Source organism: Carya illinoinensis, chromosome 14 (genome assembly GCF_018687715.1).
Source record: "Carya illinoinensis cultivar Pawnee chromosome 14, C.illinoinensisPawnee_v1, whole genome shotgun sequence".
NCBI lineage: Eukaryota > Viridiplantae > Streptophyta > Magnoliopsida > Fagales > Juglandaceae > Carya > Carya illinoinensis.
This window is the reverse complement of record NC_056765.1, coordinates 26755903-26768968: the sequence shown is the minus strand read 5'-3', so window position 1 is coordinate 26768968 and position 13066 is coordinate 26755903.

Sequence of the window (13066 nt, the reverse complement as noted above, 5' to 3'; positions counted from 1 at the left end):
CTCGTTGTGCTGCTTTCTGCATCTTACTTCGTATTTCCTTACCTATAGAAAATAGAAATTATTACTAGCCTTTCTAAAAAGGTGTCGTAATATTCAAATTAATTTATATATACCATAGAGAATAATTAAATACATATCATGTTTCGTACAAAATCATTGAAAAATAAAATTAAGTAATTAACATGTTATAAATTAGTATTAATTAGCATATTATAAATTAGTAGAATGCTTAGGCTATATTAAGTAAGTCTTGAAAACCTCAACTCTTAAAATATATTTACTTTCTTATAATTAACATAATTATTCAATCTTTACAAGAAATCTTAATAAATACCAATATCATATAAAAATATTTTTAACATATTTCTTTATTTTAAATTCACAACTTAGTACATAATTATAATAAAATTTATCAAAGCCAATCGCCTAATCTCGCTTAATAAAATACTAATAGAATAATTTTATCCAACCTAACAAAATAACAATAGAATTTCATTTCGATAATTAACTTAATCATACTTAAAATTCAAATCCTGGCATAACTATCACATTAGTCTAACCATAATTTCACACCAATATGATTTCTTAGGAATCATATTTGATTTAAAACTTTTTTTTCTTTTTTTGAAAGAAATACCTCATGTTCTCATTTCATTCCTTGATCAATTGGTTACAAACTTTATCATATATAACTTTCGGTATACTTTCAAGTGGAACACATTCCATCCAAACTATTTTACTATCAACAAATTAGCCCTTCTTTGCTAAGCTATGTGCAACTGCATTTCCTTCTCTATGAGTAAACTGTAAGCACCCACGATAAGCCTTTATTGCAGACCTCAGATCCCCCACCAGCTAACCCCCTCTAAGATACATCCTCAGAACCTGCATTCACTGCATCCACCAACACCTTTGCATCCCCCTCAAAAGAGACATTAGTAAACCCCAATTCCTTACAAAGCTCCACTGCTCTCCATAAGGCATAGCATTCAGCAACAGACTATATATTTATCAACTCATAATTATTTAAATATCACTATCATATCTAAAACTTTAAAATTGTAGTTTAGTAGATAATATATTTTATCAACCTCTGTAAAATAACCATGGAAAATAATCAACTCATGAACAGACTTAATAATACTTAATATTAAAATTGCTTGTAAATTATTACTATAATAATTTAATACTTGATAATATAATTTAAAAATCCTTAAATATTTTCTATAAAAAAAATAAAGTTTCTAAGACAAGCATAAAATAAACAAAATATGACCACATGTTTGACCGACTGGAATAAACGCACGGTTAAAATTTATAGAACGATAGAGACGTGAGGCGTGGCTTAGCCAACGAACACAGAGGGCACCGTGCGGCAGAAGGCAGGGCACGACGGAGACGGTGGACGAGGAAAGACCACGGCGGCGCCACTGACTTCCCACGTCCGTGGTGGAGGATCTTTGAGAGAGAGAGAGAGAGAGAGAGAGAGATGTTTAGATAGAGAAAGAGACAGAGAGAGAGAGTGTGGCGGTAGAGCTTACCAAGAGGGATCTCGGTGCGGGGAGTGAACCGGCGGCACTTTCTGTGGCTGGCGGCTTAATCTGTGATGGCTCCCCGTGGTGGCTTCCGGCTTGGTAGAGAAGGCTAGAGTGCTTTGTTTTGGAATGAGAAAACAGGCCGATAGGATGTTGGGTGTGGACTGGAAGAGAAGGCAGCAAGAGGCGTGATAGAAAGTGGTCGACGGCAACCCTAACAGTGAGGTTTCCTACGTGCTTCAGGGGCACTGTCCGTGTTTCCTACATGATAGAAAGTGGCCGAGGAAAGAACCATGCACGGCGGCGCTACTGGCTTCCCACGTCCGTGGTGGAGGATCTCTGAGGAGAGAGAGAGAGATGTTTAGATAGAGAAAGAGACAGAGAGAGAGAGAGTGTGGCGCTAGAGCTTACCGAGAGGGATCTCGGTGTGGGTTTAGCACTGCGGCACTAGGTTAACGGAGAGTGAACCGGCGGCACTTTCTGTGGCTGGCGGCATAATCTGTGATGGCTCCCCGTGGTGGCTTCCGGCGTGGAAGAGAAGGCTAGAGTGCTCTATTTTGGAATGAGAAAACAGGGTTGATGCCGTGTCTTGGGTGGTGTCTAGGGCTGAGCAGAAATCCGAAAATCCGACTTCGACTCCGGCTCCGCTCCGACTCCGCTCCGACTCCGACTTGTCGGAGTCGGAGTCGGAGTTTTTTCCCCCTGGAAGTCGGAGTCGGAGTCGGAGTCGGAGGCAGAGGTGTCCCGACTCCGATCCGACTCCGACTCCGACACACCGACTCCGACTCCGACTCCGACTCCGACTCCGACTCCGACTTCCAATCCGACTTCCAATCCGACTCCGACTCCGACTTCTACTCCGACTCCGACTCCGATATTGTGCATATTTTATAAAAATATTTGTTATCAATAATATATTAACATCTAATAAATAATAATCTATAAACATTATAATGAATAATATAAGTTAATATAGTTACTATAAGTTAATTTACATTACTAATTTACTATAAGTTACTATATAAGTTACTATAGCTTATTTTATATTTTACATTACTAGTTTACTATAAGTCAATATATAATATATAGTTATATATATACTATATATATTAAGGGCTTGTATAGTATATAGTTACTATACTATGTATAGTAATTAACTAACTATACTTATATAATATATATAGTTATACTTATATAATATAATATATATAGTTATATATTAACTTACTAATTAACTATATTTATATAATATATATAGTTATACTTATATAATATAATATATATAGTTATATATTAACTTAGTAATTAACTATACTTATATAATATATTGGAGGAGTACTTATATACTAGAATATATATAGTTATATATTAACTTACTAATTAACTATACTTATAGTATATATATATATATATATATAGTTATACTTATATACTATAATATATATAGTTATATATTAACTTACTAATTAACTATACTTATAGTATATATATATATATATATATAGTTATACTTATATACTATAATATATATAGTTATATATTAACTTACTAATTAACTATACTTATATAATATATATATATATAGTTATACTTATATACTATAATATATATAGTTATATATTAACTTACTAATTAACTATACTTATAGTGTATATATATATATATAGTTATACTTATATACTATAATATATATAGTTATATATTAACTTACTAATTAACTATACTTATATAATATATATATATAGTTATACTTATATACTATAATATATATAGTTATATATTAACTTACTAATTAACTATACTTATAGTATATATATATATATATAGTTATACTTATATACTATAATATATATAGTTATATATTAACTTACTAATTAACTATACTTATAGTATATATATATATATATATAGTTATACTTATATACTATAATATATATAGTTATATATTAACTTACTAATTAACTATACTTATATAATATATATATATAGTTATACTTATATACTTATAGTAAATTAGTAATATACTAGTTATTAGTTATAACTTTAAGTTATTATATATATTAAATATATATCTTTAAGTTATTATCTATTAGTACTAGTGTAACTAGTGTTATGGACATATTATTAGTTACTAGTTAGTAGTTATTACATCTAGACTATCTAGTTATTAGACTATAGTAAATAAGTTAATAAATATTACTAATTTACTATATATTAATAGACTAATAGTATTAGTATTAGTATATTACTAATATATAATATATTTATTAGTATACATTTTTACTAACTTAAATATATTTTTACTAACTTATTAATTTATTTTTACTAAATTAATAATTTGTATTTTAACTTTTTTTTTTCCAATTTTTTAAAAGTGAAAAGTGGAAAACCCTAATGGGTTAGGCTGAAACGGCGCCGTTTCAGCCTAACCCATTAGGGTTTTCACTTTTCATTTCCCCCCCCTGATTCCCTCCCCTTTCCCCCCCCCCTCCCCCCGATTCCCTCCCCTCCCCCTTCAGACTTTCAGTGTTTAGACAGTTTAGTGCCCACTACCTTCACAACTCATTTTCTTCCTCACTCCTCAGTGCCTCACCTCTCATCTGAACCGGTGCCGTGCCGTCGCCCCTCCGACCTCCGTCACTCCTCTGAAAGCCCATTCTTTGCAAAACCGAGGTGCCTCTCTCTCTCTTTCTCTCTCTATAATTTGTATATCTTAACTATTTTTGCATTATTTTTGTTCATTTTCTTGATAGTTGTGGATATTAGGTTTGTTTGTGTGCTGGAATCGTTGGATAGTTGTGGATTTTAGGATTGTTGTGTGCTATTTATGAAAGGCCATGGGTTTTCTTCATGAGAGATGGATGGGGGTCATGGGTTTAAGCAGATTGGCAGAAGCTTTTAACCCAATAAGCACTGAGTTCGCTCGAGCGAAGTGTCGAGCGAGGGTCGAGCGGCACACTCTGCCTGAATTCGCTCGAGCTCAGTGTCGAGCGAGGGTCGAGCGGCACACTCTGCCTGAATTCGTTCGAGCTCAGTGTCGAGCGAGGGTCTAGCGATGCAACCACATTTATAGATTCCTAGGACATTTTTTCTCATTACTACTATATAAGTATATATGTATATCATATAAGTTACTTGAGTAATCTTTACATTAGTTCATGAATTTATTTTCTTTATGTTTATCTTATTTGTTGTGCTCTACAGTTCTAGTTATTAAATAATGGATATGGAAGGCACAAACACTCCTACATCCACAGGTGCATCTTGTCCTGGCATTCCAGCCCCAGAACAACCGATTGATATTCCCATTCCAATAGTTGATGAGTCTAGCGGACCAATAGGCTCTTCAGTAGGTACTCCTAGTGCCTTTCATTCTACCCCTCGCCCTCCACCTGGTAGTAGAAATATTAAGAATAGGTCTGAGGTATGGTCCCACTTCACAAGAGTGCCCGATTGTGATCCCGAAGAGCCTATAGCTACTTGTAATCATTGTCATAGGCAATGGAAATGCCATCCCAAAAGGCAAGGCACTTCGGCCATGAAAACACACATCCAACTTTGCCCCAAAAACCGTAAGAGTAAATTGGATAAGAGTCAAACATTCTTGGTCCCGGAAGCAAGAAGTGAAGGAGGGGAAGGGGAGAAGACCTTAGGGATGGCCAAATATAATGAGAAAAAAATACGAACTGCCCTTGCTAGGATGGTGATAGTGGATGAGCTACCATTTAGATGTGTTGAGGGAGAAGGGTTTCGGGAATTTGTTAAAGCCCTTGATCCAAGGTTTCCTATTCCATCTCGATTTACCGTAATGCGTGACTGTATGAGAGTATTCTTGAGAGAGAAGGATAGCTTGAAGAAAATGTTTTTGACCACCAAACAAAGAGTATGCCTAACCACCGACACTTGGACTTCTATCCAAAATATTAATTACATGTGTGTGACCGCTCACTTCATTGATAATAATTGGAAGTTGCATAAGCGGATCATTTCATTTGTTTGGATTAGCGACCATAAGGGGGCAACGATTGGGAGGGAGTTGGAGGAGTGTATGCTTGATTGGGGCATTGACAAAATCCTCACAATTACAGTGGATAATGCTACCTCTAACGACTCTGCTATTGATTGGTTGAGAACAAGGGAAATAGGAAGTGCGGATTGTATAGCAAATCACGAGTTTATTCACATGAGGTGTACGGCACACATCTTAAACCTTATTGTGAGTGAAGGTTTGAAAGATGTTGATGACTCAATTGTAAGGGTCCGAAATCTGATTAAGTATGTGAAGTCTTCTCCCCAAAGACTTGCCACTTTCAAGTCTTGTGTTGATAGATCAAAAGTTCAATGCTCTAGTTTTTTGACTCTTGACGTGCCTACTAGATGGAATTCGACTTTTCTTATGTTGGACGTGGCTGAGAAGTATCAAAAAGCCTTCCAACTTTTGCTTGATGAAGATCCCTACTCACGAGTTTATTTGTCTGAGGATGGACATGGGAGAAAGGGTCTAGGAGCTCCTGGGCCGGATGATTGGGAGACCATAAGAAACTTTTCGAAGTTTCTTCAAATATTTTATGGTGTTACATTGCGCATTTCTGGTACACTATATGTCACATCAAATAATTATGTCCAGGAGCTTATTGCCATTCATAAACACTTGAATAATTTTTGTGACAATAGTAATCGACGTTTGAGTTCAATGGCTTTCAGAATGAAGACAAAGTATAATAAATATTGGGGTGATCTTGAAAAAATAAATCGGTTGTTGTTTATTGCTGCTATTCTTGATCCGCGGTTTAAATTGGTTACTCAAGCATATTGGTTCAAGAAAACATTGGGTGAGGCGAAGGGTGAGGAATTTGTTGCACTCCTCAAGAGGGATATGGAATATTTGTATGAGGCATATGTAGAGTTTGGTGGTGGGTGCGTAACTGGTGCTAACAAAACTCAAAGCGGTGAAGCTAGTGCATCAATGGGGAGTAGTAGTACAGTTACAGACTATGATCCATTGGATTTTTTGAAGGAGTTCCATAAAGAGCATACAGCATCTTTGATGGATTGTAAGTCAGAGTTAGAGCGGTATTTGTTGGAGAATATTGAGATTCCTACGGGGAGTTTCGATATTTTAATTTAGTGGAAAGTCAACTCTACCAAGTATCCAGTTCTTGCTCTAATGGCAAGAGATATCTTGGCCATTCCTATCACCACCGTTGCATCTGAGTCAGCATTTAGCACAGGAGGCCGTGTCCTAGATCCGTTTAGGAGCTCTTTGGCTCCTAGAACTGTAGAAGCTCTCGTGTGCTCGCAAAATTAGTTGAAGTCTACTCCCATATGCTTGAGTCAAAATTATTCTGAAGCCATTGATGATGCAGAGAGTTATAAGCTAGACTCGGGTAATGTATTTAGAGATTTTTTTTAAGTTGTTATATGAGTTGATTTTAACATTTTGTAATACTAATTTCCTATACTTTAACATCTTAATGCAGAATTAGCCAATTCTATGGCCAACATACTCCGTGAAGAGGATTGACAATCTTGTTTCTGGTATCTTATTTCAATTTTGCTTTCTTTATTTTTATAAATTTATATGATATCTTATTTCTTTACTAATTTTTTTTTTTTCAGGCACAAGTTGAAAAATTACATTTTTTGGACCTTTGGTTATGTATTTTTAATTTTAGGTTGTAATTTTGGACTTTTGGTTATGTATTTTTAATTTTAAGTTTTAATTTTGGTTATGTATTTTTTAATTAACATTTTGTAATTTTGGTTATGTAATTTTAATGTGTGTATTTAGTTTTAATTTAGTTTTTAATTTTAGTTGCACATTTGAATTTAGTTTTATTTTTTATAGTGATAGATTTTGAATTTAGTTTTATTTTCTAATGTGATGATTTTGGTTAGATAAATTAGAAATCTCAAATTATATTTAAAAAAAAAAATTGATATAGAAGTCCAAATCCGATTAGAGTTGGAAATTGTAAAATTGAAATGTTAATTGGGTTAAAGAAAAAAGTCTAAAAAAAGGCCCAATAAAAAAGCCCAACAAAAAGCCCAACTCCGACTCCGCTCCGACTCCGCTCCGACAAGTCGGAGTCGGAGTCGGAGCGGAGTAGGGTGTAAGCGGAGTCGGAGTCGGAGGTCGGATTCGGCCTCCGACAAAGTCGGAGTCGGAGTCGGAGGATGCCAAATCCGACTCCGGTTCAATCGGTGCTCAGCCCTAGTGGTGTCGAACTTCGGCTTATGTCCGTGGGGGCATATGTCCGGTTTGGCCACTGACGATGCGGTGTCTTGGGTGGTGTCGAACTTCGACTTATGTCCGTGGGGGCATATGTCCGGTTTGGCCACTGACAATTTTGAGATGAATTATTAAAATATTTTTATTTTTATTTTTTTTACGTTGGTCCGTTGGGATCTTTTGTGGCATTACGCCATGCACGTACACCGTGTGAATCCGTTGACTGGATCAAAACCGTGAATGCGGCGGCGCAAGGGCAAAAGATAAGAAAAATGCTACTCTCACTTCGTGTTACTGTTACGGATAGGAGTGTAAGACTTCTGGTATTGGAATTATTAAATTTAATAAAAAGTATAAATTTTTTATAAATTTAAAACTTTCATATTTATAATTTCACATTAAATTAGCTATTAAATTCATCAAGATAATAATATAATAATATTTTTTTAATAATTATATTTTTTATTTTTTTTTCATATTTTATAATTATACTAATCATATGGACATTAATAGCTTAATTTAGTACTTAAATAATTGATTCCCAACTAATTTAAAATAAAATAAAATAAAATCATTACCTACTAAAATTAGAATAAAATATTAGTTTAAAAGTGGAATAGTAGACCTTTAAATTTGAAAGAAGAGCAACAAATACTGTAATTTAAAATTTTTCAAATAGCCCTTTATGAATCCAATACAGGTTCATTTTAAATAAATTCATCAAAATTTAAAGATTTATTGGCTTTTGATGAAGTCAATACTATTGCTCTAACCGGTCAAAATTTAAGATCGAACCAGTATATACCAGTTTTATATTTTTTAATACTAATTACGCACCGGTTATTCTCATAAACAGGTACTCCAGTTTTTGGTCCAGTTTTTTGGTTGTAATGTACTATATTATATTGTAGTATATAATACTATAGTGATAATATATTGTAGTTTATGTTATAGTATATAATACTATAGTGATAATATATTGTAGTATATTATGATATATATTATAATTATATTATAGACTATAGTGATATGTTATAATATTTAATATAGTGATATATTATAGTATATTATAATATATAGTAATATAGTATTAGTATAACTATTAATACAATAAATAAAATAATATAAAATTTTAAAATTTAATATTATATTAATCAGTCATTTATCATATAATACAAAACTATTATATATATAATTATATATTATATATAAAAATTATATACAATAGAAAAAATTAAAAAATATATATAAACCGGTCTGATCTGATTTTAAAAAAAGAAAAATTGGAACCGAACCAAACTTAGGACTAGAATGATCCCACCGATTTGGTTTGGTCCGATCCCGTTTACCGGTTTTTTGTTTTACACCCCTAGTTACTATTCAAATTTTTTATTTTATTTTTTAATTTTTTTATTTAATAATTATAGAAATATTTTTAAATAATATTATGATTTTTTATTTTTTATAAAATATTAAAAAATACAATTAAAAAAAAAACTTAATTATAACTGATAGTACTCTCTACGAGAGCTAAGAGCGGTTGACGTAGTCCCACCCAAAAAATAATGTGGTGAAAGAAGAGGCATTAAAATATAGATTTTTCTATCCAAAAAAAAAAAAAAGATATAGATTTCAGCACGTTAACAACATAAAACTGAAATTAACATCGAATGTTCGAGAGGGTGAACGACACAACGTCGAAAATCCGGTATATAGGGTTAAGGAGGCGACGGAAAATCAAAAAATATTAAAGCGTAATTAAGAAGTTTATTATTATTTAAGATGAAAATATTAACAATTATAACTAAAATAATAGCTTTAATAAAATCCGTATTTAAAATATTAACAACCTATTAATGCCATAGAATTCAATAAAATTGATACTATTAATAATTATAATTAAAATTTTTTACAATAATATAAAACAACATCCAATAAAATTATTTACCTTCAATCTTTAATAGAATTAAGTCGGGTTGTTACAACAGCTTACATCTGGCTCCCTGGACTAAAGATTTATTTGAAAATTAAGATGAGTTAAGATAAAAAATTTGTGAAAAGACGTGAGATATATAGTTAGAATTAAGATAATATTGTTTGAGTTGTAAAAGTGTGTGGGTGCCAATAGTGTGAGCTATTAATTCGCAATACACAAATATGGGAATGGGATGAGATGGTGTTGTGTTTTACATTTTGTTTGGATACTTGAGATGGTTTGAATCCGAGATGGTTTCACCTCGTTGTGTTTCAACTCAAGCCACAAACGACCCCAAAGTCTGGGTTTTGAACTGCGCTTTCTATATATAGGTTTTTTTTTTTTTAACTGTAGCTTCCTATTTAGTTTAAATAATGCTATATATAGTTATGGATCGCATAAATAATATAGTCATTTAAAAAAAATAGGTCTATTATTAAAAAATTAATTTTTCATGTAAATCTTATATTTATTTATTTTTTTTAAAATAATTACACAACATTTACATATTTACGACTGTAACTATTAGTTCTTATTTTGCTTTTGGACAATTGCTTATTCAGCAGCGCGCAATGCACTCAAAAGCATCCCCTCTTTCCCGTGTTCTAAATTTTATCTGCGCTCCTATCTTGCACTACAAATCCATCCTATGTAGCGAGCAACAGCTACCATGGACACCCAATACCGATAAGTTTCGGTCAAAAGTCACCACATCCGGCTTCGCCACACGTTTTTACGTCATGTGGATCCTATATGATTTCTTCATTTGTCTATTCCATAATGGTGGGCGTGTTCAACTGGATTTTGAAAAAGCCAATTTTATGAAATGTTGTTGTAGAATGATGTTATTTTTAGATATTTTATAAAAATATTTTTTATTTTAAAATATAAATGTGTAAATTGTTTTAAAAAATAACTCGTATTTATTATTTATTTATTTTTAGGTGTTCAATGTAAGGACAAGAATTATCTATATGTGGATTTGATCATTTTGGTTTTGATGGAGGAACCGAAATAAAACAAAACAAAAGGGCAAACGGTGACGTAGAGTAAAGAGGGTGGAAAGCCAACGAGGAGAGAGAGAGAGAGAGAGGGATATTGATGGTAGAGCAAAATAAAACAAAATAAAAGGGCAAATGGTGACGTAGAGTAAGGAGGGTGGGAAGCCAACGAGGAGGGAGAGGGAGAGAGAGAGAGAGAGGGATGATAGTAGAGCAAAATAAAACAAAACAAAAGGGCAAGCGGTGACGTAGAGTAAGGAGGGTGGGAAGCCAACGAGGAGGGAGAGGGGGAGACAGAGACAGAGAGAGGGATGATGGTAGAGCAAAATAAAACAAAACATAAGGTCAAACGGTGACGTAGAGTAAGGAGGGTGGGAAGCCAACGAGGAGGGAGAGAGAGAGAGAGAGAGAGAGAGAGAGAGAGAGAGCATCCCTCTGGACTTGGACGATAGTGCGTAGCGGCCACGGCTCTGCAAGCTGGAGGGCAGATCTGGGGTGGCAGGTCTAGAGATAGAGAGAGAGAGGAAAGAGGAAAAAAACACACAAACAAAATAAAAGAAAAAAATCGCTGAGACAAAATAATACCAAGCCTCCACGTGGCTTAAGTGATATCCTACCAATTCAGGACTAAAAGACAATTATATCTTAATCTGATATCCTACCTTTTCTTTACTACTATAGTAGCCTCCACGTGGCTTTATTTTGCGTTTATTTTTCTACAACCAAGCCTCCACGGCCTTTAACACCGTCCTCGAAATCAACAAAAGGTTAAAAAAAAACCATCGTCCTTTATATATATTTAAGCGAAGGTTCATTCGTGTCAGATATGGGATTGGCTGTCGAACCACAAAAAAATGGGGTCTTTGTGGTCGGCTGGGATAAGATGGCAAATGTGTGTCAGCATTTTTGTATCCGATTACGGCTGTAGGGTCCGAAGTAACAGAAAATCTCCTGTTAAACGGTCACTAGCATTGTATATTGACAAGAAAATTTTAACCATGTTAAAAATGTACTTACAATTTTAATAAAAATAAATTTAAAGAGACAATTGTTATGTTATTTATATGTTTATATATAAATATTAAAAAAAATATAAATATATTTGATATTAATTATGTTTAATTCATAAATAGAAGGTTTTTTTATTATTAGTGTGTTTAATAATTAAAAAAATAATTTTATTTTTATTTTTTGGTTAAAATAATTATAATTGATGCAATGTGTTGGAGTAAAGTTATTGCAAGTGATAGCGTGGAGGACAAAATTTTTTTATTTTTTAATATTTATATTTTTGCAAGTGCCAACATGGAAGACAAATATATTTTTGTTTTTTACTATTTATAATAAATAATATATTTATATATCAACACATAAATAATATAGAAAAAATAGGAATCTTTAAAATTTATTTTTAGCAAGATTTTGACAAAAATTAACAAATAAAAAATAAATAAAATATGCTGCTCTCCAACACAGCACTAGCATCCTTTTATTGTTTAAAAGATGCAACAATAGTCCTTGGATCTTATAAAAGGAGATGTCGTGTTACTTTGCAACTGGAGGCAAGTCGGATCCATAGATGTATTGTCTTAGTCATGAATCGATTTTACCTATGTCTAGCAATTTTTATTTTTTTATTTTTTTATTTTGTTTGTGTGTCCCTCTTTTTCTCTTCCTTTTTTCCTTCTTCCCTCTTCCCTCTTCCTCTCTCTATCTCCAGACCCAAAATGCTGCCTCACATCTCCCCTCCAGCTTGCATCATCGTCACCTCTTTGCACTGTCGTCCAACTCTGATAGGGGTAAACGTAGATCTCTCTCTCTCTGTCTCTGGGCTTCTGACCCTTCTTTCTCTGCATTGCCATTTGCCCTTTTATTTTGTTTTACTCCATCGTGTATTGCACAACCAACACAACCTCCCCATCACCACCTTAGCCGCACCAGCACCCCTGCCGCAGTCACGCCGACCCAAGATTGATTGTCGCACAGTGACTAGCACCACCAAGTCGATTGGCCAAAGTTTGGGCCCTTTGGTTCCTCCATCAAAACTCACAACCAGCCCCGTCACACTTCTCATGACAACACCATTGTGAGCCTCACCAAAGCAACCCCAATGTTGACAACCACCACCACCAGACACTGATTTCCATCCAACTACCCCTTAAGCAAAAAAAACCTAAGTCAATAGAACTTCAGGTTAAGGGTTTTAGGGTAGTAGGAGTGAGCAGAGTTTTTAAAGTCCAACTCCACTTTGTTGTCTGGAGGTTGCCTTTATACCTGTGTTCGGAGTTAGAGGCCCATGTCCTGTCACCAAAATGGGGTATTC